This window comes from Parus major, chromosome 2 (genome assembly GCF_001522545.3).
Source record: "Parus major isolate Abel chromosome 2, Parus_major1.1, whole genome shotgun sequence".
Lineage (NCBI taxonomy): Eukaryota > Metazoa > Chordata > Aves > Passeriformes > Paridae > Parus > Parus major.
The window spans coordinates 70,417,514-70,425,723 of record NC_031769.1 but is presented as its reverse complement, the minus strand read 5'-3'; the positions used below and the strand labels follow the sequence as shown (position 1 = coordinate 70,425,723).

At 36.6% G+C, this 8,210-nt stretch overlaps 1 long non-coding RNA gene across 1 annotated transcript; it reads right to left on the bottom strand.

Annotated features, from left to right (window-relative positions):
• Positions 1-2,447: 2,447 nt before the first annotated feature.
• Positions 2,448-7,969, bottom strand: LOC107198444. Its single transcript, XR_001518982.2, has 2 exons — positions 7,560-7,969; positions 2,448-4,926 (listed from the first exon to the last, which is right to left on the bottom strand). It is a non-coding gene; the product is annotated as an uncharacterized LOC107198444 (long non-coding RNA).
• Positions 7,970-8,210: the final 241 nt, after the last annotated feature.

Sequence of the window (8,210 nt, the reverse complement as noted above, 5' to 3'; positions counted from 1 at the left end):
GCTCAAATCCTTTGTAGTTACCTGTGCGTGTATACATAAAGACATATATGTGATATTGTGAACAATAACTTCCTACTTAGTTGAACACTTTGTTACAAGAATTTTGTTTTCAGTAAAAGGTTGAAAACTAACTTGAGCTTTTAGCTTCAATATGTTGAAGCAAAGATGGTACCAGATTTTCTGTACTGCGTAGGATGCCGCTTTCTACTCTCAGCTCCTGCATTCTCACAGGGTGTTCTGTAACAGACAGACTAATCCTTCCTTGGGCTCACTGTCTGCTCAGTGACCCCACACCTTATTCTGGCAGAAACCATAGGTTAGTTAGAGCCCATTAAGGAAAGCAGAAGCTTGAACAATGGATAATGAAACCTCCTTGGGGGACTGTGTCAGACAGGAAAGACCAATGGGGGCATGTAAATGGGTCACATCCTTGTCTTTGTTCTTCAGTAATCCAGAGTGACTCTGTGGTTGTCAATAGGTAATGTTTTCTAAGGAGAAATTCTCTAAACTCCAATATGTGAGCTCTACAGAGATCATTAACCCTAATGGATCTTCATTATACATTACAGCAAGAGGCATTAGTCAGTAATATCAGCAGCTAGTAATTCCCTGATTTTATTCAATTAATGATTTTGCATTATGCAAAGGAATGAAGTAATCATTGCTCTGCTTTCTTCACAGTCATCCAGGTGCCTCTCCAGACTCTTCCTGGAAAATTTATTTCAGTTGTGGTCCTGTTTAGAGACATGGTGTGTTAAATCCCAGTATCTACCTACCTAGGGCACTTAGAATATATGAACATAGAAAGCATTTCAGTATTTTGAAGTTTCAGAGTGTAAACTGTTTCCAAAAGAGTATGATAGGTAAGTTATAAACATTAAGGAATGCACTTAAAAAACATAAATTACTAAATGGAATCAATGCACTGAAATTCTGCATTCTTTCTCCACTAGTAAGAATAATGATCATACCTACAACTTAGCTTGCAGCATTAACTTCTACCTGTCAATGTACAACCCTTTATTTTTTCAGAGTTTATTTGTTTTAGACAGAAGGCTTTTAAAAAGTCCTAAATTTTCCACATAACAAAGAGTAAAGGTCAGTAGATATGGATGTAGAGATATCAAAAAGCACTACAATTAGTTACTGAATGCTGGCCCAATTTATTGGCAATTACTATGGAATTTAAGATAACTTGTCTAGGATCAATATTCCGTCAAGGATTCCATTCCATTTTTTCGGTTTGTATCCTGTTCAGGTGCTGCTTCACATTAAAAGTGTTATAATAGCTGTCAATGGCTTAGCAATCTTAGCAATTCCCTGAAAGAACTCTAGACTCTCCATTCTATGTTGGTTTATTGATTACATTTAAATTTCTTTCTAAATGGTTCTGAAAATGCAGAAGTTATCACGATTAACAGTTGTCAGCATGATCAGTTATGCAATTGACCCTATCTTATAAACATTGCTGCTTCTATGTGTCCATAATACCAAAGGGTAAGCCAACCATTGCATTATAAACCCAGCAGGCAGGCAATGTCATATATTTTCTAATATTTAAAAAATAATAATGTAGTGAATCTCCATGTAATGGGTGATAATATCTTTATTTTGAAACAGTTTTCCTGTTCCAGTCATAATTAATATACTGATTCATAATGTTTAGTTTCCTTTTAATACACATCTAGATGTGTTTCCTGTTCCAGTCATAATTAATATACTGATTCATAATGTTTAGTTTCCTTTTAAAAAATGCACTGAAGAATCAATTTAATTTTACTAATGTTTTTCTTGATGAAAAGAATTATCAGAAGTTTAATTTTAAGAGATAGACTTAGTTACATTTAATGTAATTAATTGGGTTTTTTTAATCAAAAATAATTTATTTTTTGTTTGCCTTTCTGTGATCTGTAGCTCTTTTCTGTTTAAAAACTCCTACCCCTTTTTGCCCTTCTGAAAACATGTACAGCCTCTTAAACAGACACTTTATTCATGGCAACCCTTTTTCATATCTAGTATTTTATGAAAATTAGAATTAAAAATTGTGTGGTCTTTCAAGACTTTGGTTGTCCTTGGACTTTAAGACATGAGAAAGGTATCCTGTTCATCTGGAATAAAGAATGAATAACAAGTGACACTTGATTTTTTTTTTTAAATTCTCTGCTAAAATTACTCCACCTTTGAGAAATAATGCCCCTTCAGATCTAACTTATAAAAAGTTGCATATTGAAAGATTCCTAAACTTTATATATATGCGGGGCCAGCATTTAGGAAACTCACCTCTGAAAGAGGGTAATCAGCAGCAGTCTAGCACAGATTAGGAAAAAATGTAAAGAACAATCATAGCTGTGAGAAGAAAGATTTACTGCAAGCATACACTTATTAAAAAAACTCTGGTGTAATAAGAGCAGAAAAGAGCTAAATCAGCAAGAACCACTTCATAATCCTGTATTAAAATACTTTTAATCTGAAAGTTGAAATGTTACACAGTAGGATAAAGAAAATTGATAGGATTACAGCATAAAAATTGGAGGTGTGGAGTGGTAGGGAAAGGATGAATACTTTAGAAGCTCAAGACACTGACAAGAAATCCATGAGCTAATGAATCGGTGTATTTTTAGAAGTTTCAAACGCAGACTCTGTGACTGATTCATGTGACGTTACATGGACTGCTTAATACATTTGGTCTTTGCTTGCTAGTGTTCAAAATGGAAATAAAATGCTTGTCTATCTTTCTAAAGCACTTCTAGATTCTGGATGACAGTGTTTGGTTTTGTATGCTGTTGCTAGAGCTGAAATATTTTATATATCATCTCTATTGCCATCTATAATATGTGTAATGTACAAAAGAGGAATAATTTATCTTTTTCTTTTGGCACATGAAATGAAGTGTTGTATTAGAGTAAGTATTTATGCTTTATATGCCAAGTAGCATTGCATTTCTCTTTGTTTCTAATAATTTCTCAGAGTGGTACATGAAGTGCCAAATGAAAAGTATGGTAACAGACAAATAATTGTTCACTCATAGTTATTCCTCAAGCAATACATTCATTTGGCTGTGTGAAGTCCTAATCAGTAATTTTCATTTTTATTTTTTGGTGATTTCAAATTGGGTGCTTAACATCAAAAAGTTATTATCTTGTTGGTTTTTTTTTTTGCTTCTAAAGTATGTAAAGCAAGCAAACAAAGAAAATTGAAACCCTGGTTGTCTCTGTTCTCTCTCAGACATCAAATGAAAGGAAAACCCTCCCATGCCTCCATCATTTCCTCTGTCCAATTTTAGTTCCCAGTGTTACCTGATTAGTAATGCAATAGGAGGAAATTGGAAATATGTCTCCCTTTTCACTAAAGGAAAGTCCCAAATTCTTTGAATAATCCATGTTAAAAATAACTACACTCATTTTTGCTCTCACCCACTCTACACACCCATTTATTTTCAATGACCACAGGTTCTCCAAGTAAATGTGTACTTCAATCGTTGCATAAGCACATACAAATACACACTAGCAAAACAAAGGAGAAAGGCAGTTTTTATATACAAAAGTTCAGATGGGATTTAAAACAGCAATTTATTTTATGTGTGAGATTAGAACATTCCCTATGCTGATACATATTATTTTTCTTGAAGATTTATTACTTGGAGGTCTAACCGTGAAAAAGCAGAACTTCTACCAATGCTAACTTCCACAGCCAATGAACCTGTGAAAGTCTGAACAGGCAGAGAAATCATCTGCCATCAGCCAAGTTTAGAACTGCCAATCAAGACACATTTCAAGTTATTCTACACTAAAACCACAAAAAAATAAAAAGTCTCTTAATGGACTGCCTTATAGAAAACTATGTCAATTAACAGCTTTTTTAAACTTGTTTCCTATTAATGATTTTTTTCCTTTTATTGTCAAAACTGTCAAAACCAGACCACGTGAAAGTAGCAGAACACCTCAATTTCACTGTGGGAAAAGGTAAATCTCTGCATCAACGAGTAATTTTTCAGATGCTATGGTAGGATTCAAATCCAAATTAAAACAAGCCTTGTCTCCTGATGACTGATAAAATAATGAAAATAGGACATAGTTTTAACTACTTAAGTCACCCCAAAATATCACAAATATGAAGGTTTAATAAGAATACATTAAAATATTTAGTCGCATTAAAAGGCCAAGGTTATAAATAAAATATATGGTGTTCAAATCAGAAGTAGTAGCTAACCTATTTTTTAATATATTACTGTTTTGTTCTATACATTCCCCTTTATTTCCCAATTTCCTAAAAAAGGGACTAAAGAAACCGAACATATTTCTACGTCAGCTAATTTGTAACATCCATAGAGTCCCCTAACATCTCACTGATAAGAGCTTGTAGAGATAATTCCAGTTTCTGTGGCTGCTCCAATAGCTGCCAGAAGGACCTCATGATATTTTCAGTGATGTCGGTGAGACATTTGACACATTCTCTGCTTTCCATCTGAAAAGGAGTCTGTCCAGTCAGTCATTTTTCATCCAATTCTCTCTTTATGTTAGAAGTCTGTATCAGTGTGATCTTCTTCTGTCCAGCACACTAAATTGCTGTGCTTTTTTTTTCCTAGCAGGCACTGCGCTGTGACTGCCTGGGACAACAGCCCTTCCCAGCAGCGATCCCTCATGTTAACTTTGGCAGAGAATTGCACAGTTACCTCTGTGGCCTTTGTAATGACAACCTGATTAGCACACAGCCTCTGTCAGGGAGTGGGTGCTCAGCTCTTTGGAAGACACATTTCCATAGAAAAGGGTAGACAACTGATTTCAAGAGGCTTAGCACAGCGCTGGGTGCAAGAGCTGAAATGTACATGAGGTACGTTGAATAATATGTATCTGTATTTCCATGCAAAGGCAGGTGAGCAGCAACCCAAATGAATTTGCTTCATATTCAGCACCCTCCAGAAAAGACCTGTAAAAGTAATTATGTGTACATAGTAATAATAACTACATAGTCCAGTAAATATTAAATCTTTCCCCTAAACATCAGAAGCTTATCTTCCTCTTAATGGACTTCTACTGTAATAGTTAAAATAAATGTTCCTCGTCCACAGATATTAAAATCAGGTAAAGATTATTTTTTACAAATGTGGGGATTGAGACATGAATCTGATGAGCTGCAAAATGCCAGGGATATAATTGATAGTATAATTTAACTTAACTGGAATCTATGCGCATGATATCGAGGCAATGAAAAACCAATATAAGTTGATTTTCAGAGGGAATTAAAAAATAATATTCCACAATGTCAGTCACCACATTTTTAAGCATAGAGGACAAATTTGATGTTTTGCTTCACTGAATTACAATTTCTTTTCTTCAATGTTTCTATGTACTTTTCTTGGCTTATGAAGTATTCAGTTAAGCACTATGCAGCATTCTGATTAAAAACAATGAGCATAATCACCATAAAATGATATATATGTTTAATAGTTATTTTTTAATCTAATAAATAGATCTGAAAATAGAAGCATGTAGGGAATCATCATTCAGCCAGAGCATCCTGGGAGGCTAATCATAAATCCATTTTCAGCATGTTATTTTTGTTAATAGTTTGGAAGTATAAACAAAATGATTGCCAGTAAAAGCTACAGAGGAGAGAAAATGGTAGAATTCTAAATCTGCAGAGAAATCTTTCTTTAAAAACTAACCAGCTTTTATCTTCACAAATCCTAGATTATTTCTCAGAGTTCACAGAAAAACAGTGAAAATTCCTATACTGTTGCAGGCATCATGCCTAAGAAAAGGACTACATGATAAAGAAGAGGAAAACAGTTTTCAAAAGGCATGTGGTGTCCTTAAGTGTATTATGCTAGGTGCTCTTAGGTAATGATGATCCTTGATATGAACACAAAATAGAAGGTGGAAAATGTATTACTTCAGTACAGCGCAGTTTTGGTGCTGGTAGAACATGAGGCAGCCACGTGCCCAGAAGGGCAATGGCACCCTTGCCTTGTGTCTGCAGTGGTGGGGCCAGCAGGACCAGGGTGCTGATCATCCCTCTGTACTCAGCACTGGTGAGGCTGCACCTTGAATCCTGTGTCCAGCTCTGGGCCCCTCACTACAGGAAGGACATTGAGGTGCTGGAGTGTGTCCAGAGAATGGCAACAGAGCTGGTGAAGGGTCTGGAGCACAAGTCTGATGAGAAGTGTCTGAGGGAGCTTGGGGTGTTTAGCCTGGAGGAAAGGAGGCTCAAAGGGGGACCTTATCGCTCTCTACAACATCCTGAAGTGGTAGGTCTCTTCTTACAAGTAACAAGTGACAGGATGAGATGAAATAGCCACAAGTTGCACTAGGGGAGGTTTAGATTAGGAAAAAATAGGAAAAAATTTCTCCACGGGAAGGGTTGTCAAGCAATGGAACAGGCTACACAAAGAAGCGGGAGTCATCATCCCTAGTTTTATATAAAAGATGTGCAGGTGTGGCATTTAGAGATGTGGTTTAGTGGTGGAATTGGCAATTCTGGGTTTGTGGTTGGACTCAGTGATAGTCTTTTCCAATCTAGATTAATCTATGTGTAAAATGAAATTTTTTTTCCGTAGGAAGTTCATTGCTTGTCTTTTAAAAAGGATGCTTGACAAATTACGTGTTATTAAAGTTAATAGTTAAATAATTATATTTCACCTTTCAAATCTTTTGTCTTGTGGACCTTCCGAAATCAAAAGTAATGACTATTCAGTAGTGAGAGGCCTTGAAACATAATTATTTTCTTTACACATACTTTCAAGTGTCTGCTAAAATTCTCTAAATCTTTGTATAGATAAATAGAAAGAAATCCACAACAAACAAATTAGGAAATAGCATGTTTTTAAGAATTTTGTGAATCAGTTTACTTTACATGGCAAACCAGGTTCTAAGAGCAGTCTAATTTTACATTTATTTTTCCTGATAATATCTTGGACTTCATAGCACAGAAACACTATGAGGACCTCAGTTTTTTAGAATATATGACCTCAACCAGGCAGTTAGAAATATTAACAGTAGTCCAAATACAGAACACTTAACATCTGGAAAAAACCCAAATATTTTGTAGGTGAAGGTTAAATGTTCTTATGCAACATGGATTGATATGTCTTAGGGTCTGATCATGGAAAGTTTTCTTAAATGGATGTGGCACCTTTATAGGACAGCATTACTGCCTGGTTTTTAATAACTTGGTAATAGAGTGCAAAAGATTATTTACTGCCTTTAAGGCAGTGCAGAATTAATTATTATCCAGAACAAAATTGTAGATCTTGACAAACAGTTGTAACAATAACACAATTCAGTTACCTGAAATCTTAACTCTGATAAGGAAATTTGGTCATAGGGAGTGGTGCTCCATCCCATTATAACTCAACTATTGATATGGTAATAATGTTCTCTATTATTGATTCTTAGAATGCATATTCTATTCCAAAATAGGCATCTTCCCATGATTTCTATAAACACGTGAATTGTGTCTATCCTGAGTTTCTGTTTATCTCAGAAAGGAATAAAGCAAGATTTTTTATTCTTAGCAGCGATTTGAAACCGAAGTTTTTACATATTTAAGGTTTCACTTACCACTCATCACTTCATCTATCTTCTCCCTCCAGCTCCTTCCCAAAATTATAAGAAGGAATAAACATGAGACTTCCACTAGCATAGCACAATTAATATACACTGACGCTGCCCCTGCCGCGGCTTTCCTTGCCCTGGCTAGCTCCTTCTCCCTAGCCGCTGGCAGCGCCGGGAGTGGGGAACGGTCTGGGAGATGTTTGTCCCAGACCGAACCTTCAGAGCCTGTTAGCCCTCAGGAAATGTGGCTTCAGGTGCATCGTGGGTGCCCGATGAAGGCAAGGAGGAAGCTCAGAGTCCTAGGTTCTCTCCAGAAACCAGGCTTTATTCCAGGAACGGGAACAGTGGATGAGGGAAGGACTGGAAAGGTCGAGGGTAGGACAGACTGAGCAATGAACACCTCTGTGCGCCCCAATTTAAGGTGGGGAGGGTACAAACACAGGAACCAATCAGGGCATCTCAGGGGAGGAGTTGGGGGAGGGTTTACAATGTTGGGGACCAATAGGAACAAACACGTGGGAGGGGCGGCAGTCACAACGCCAATGCGGCTTCGAGGAAGGGCTGAGAGGCAGGGAAGGAACTAGAACAAGAGGTGGGGTTTACATGGCTTGATAGGACTCAGGGGCAGGATGAGGGTGATGTATGGGGAACAATCTG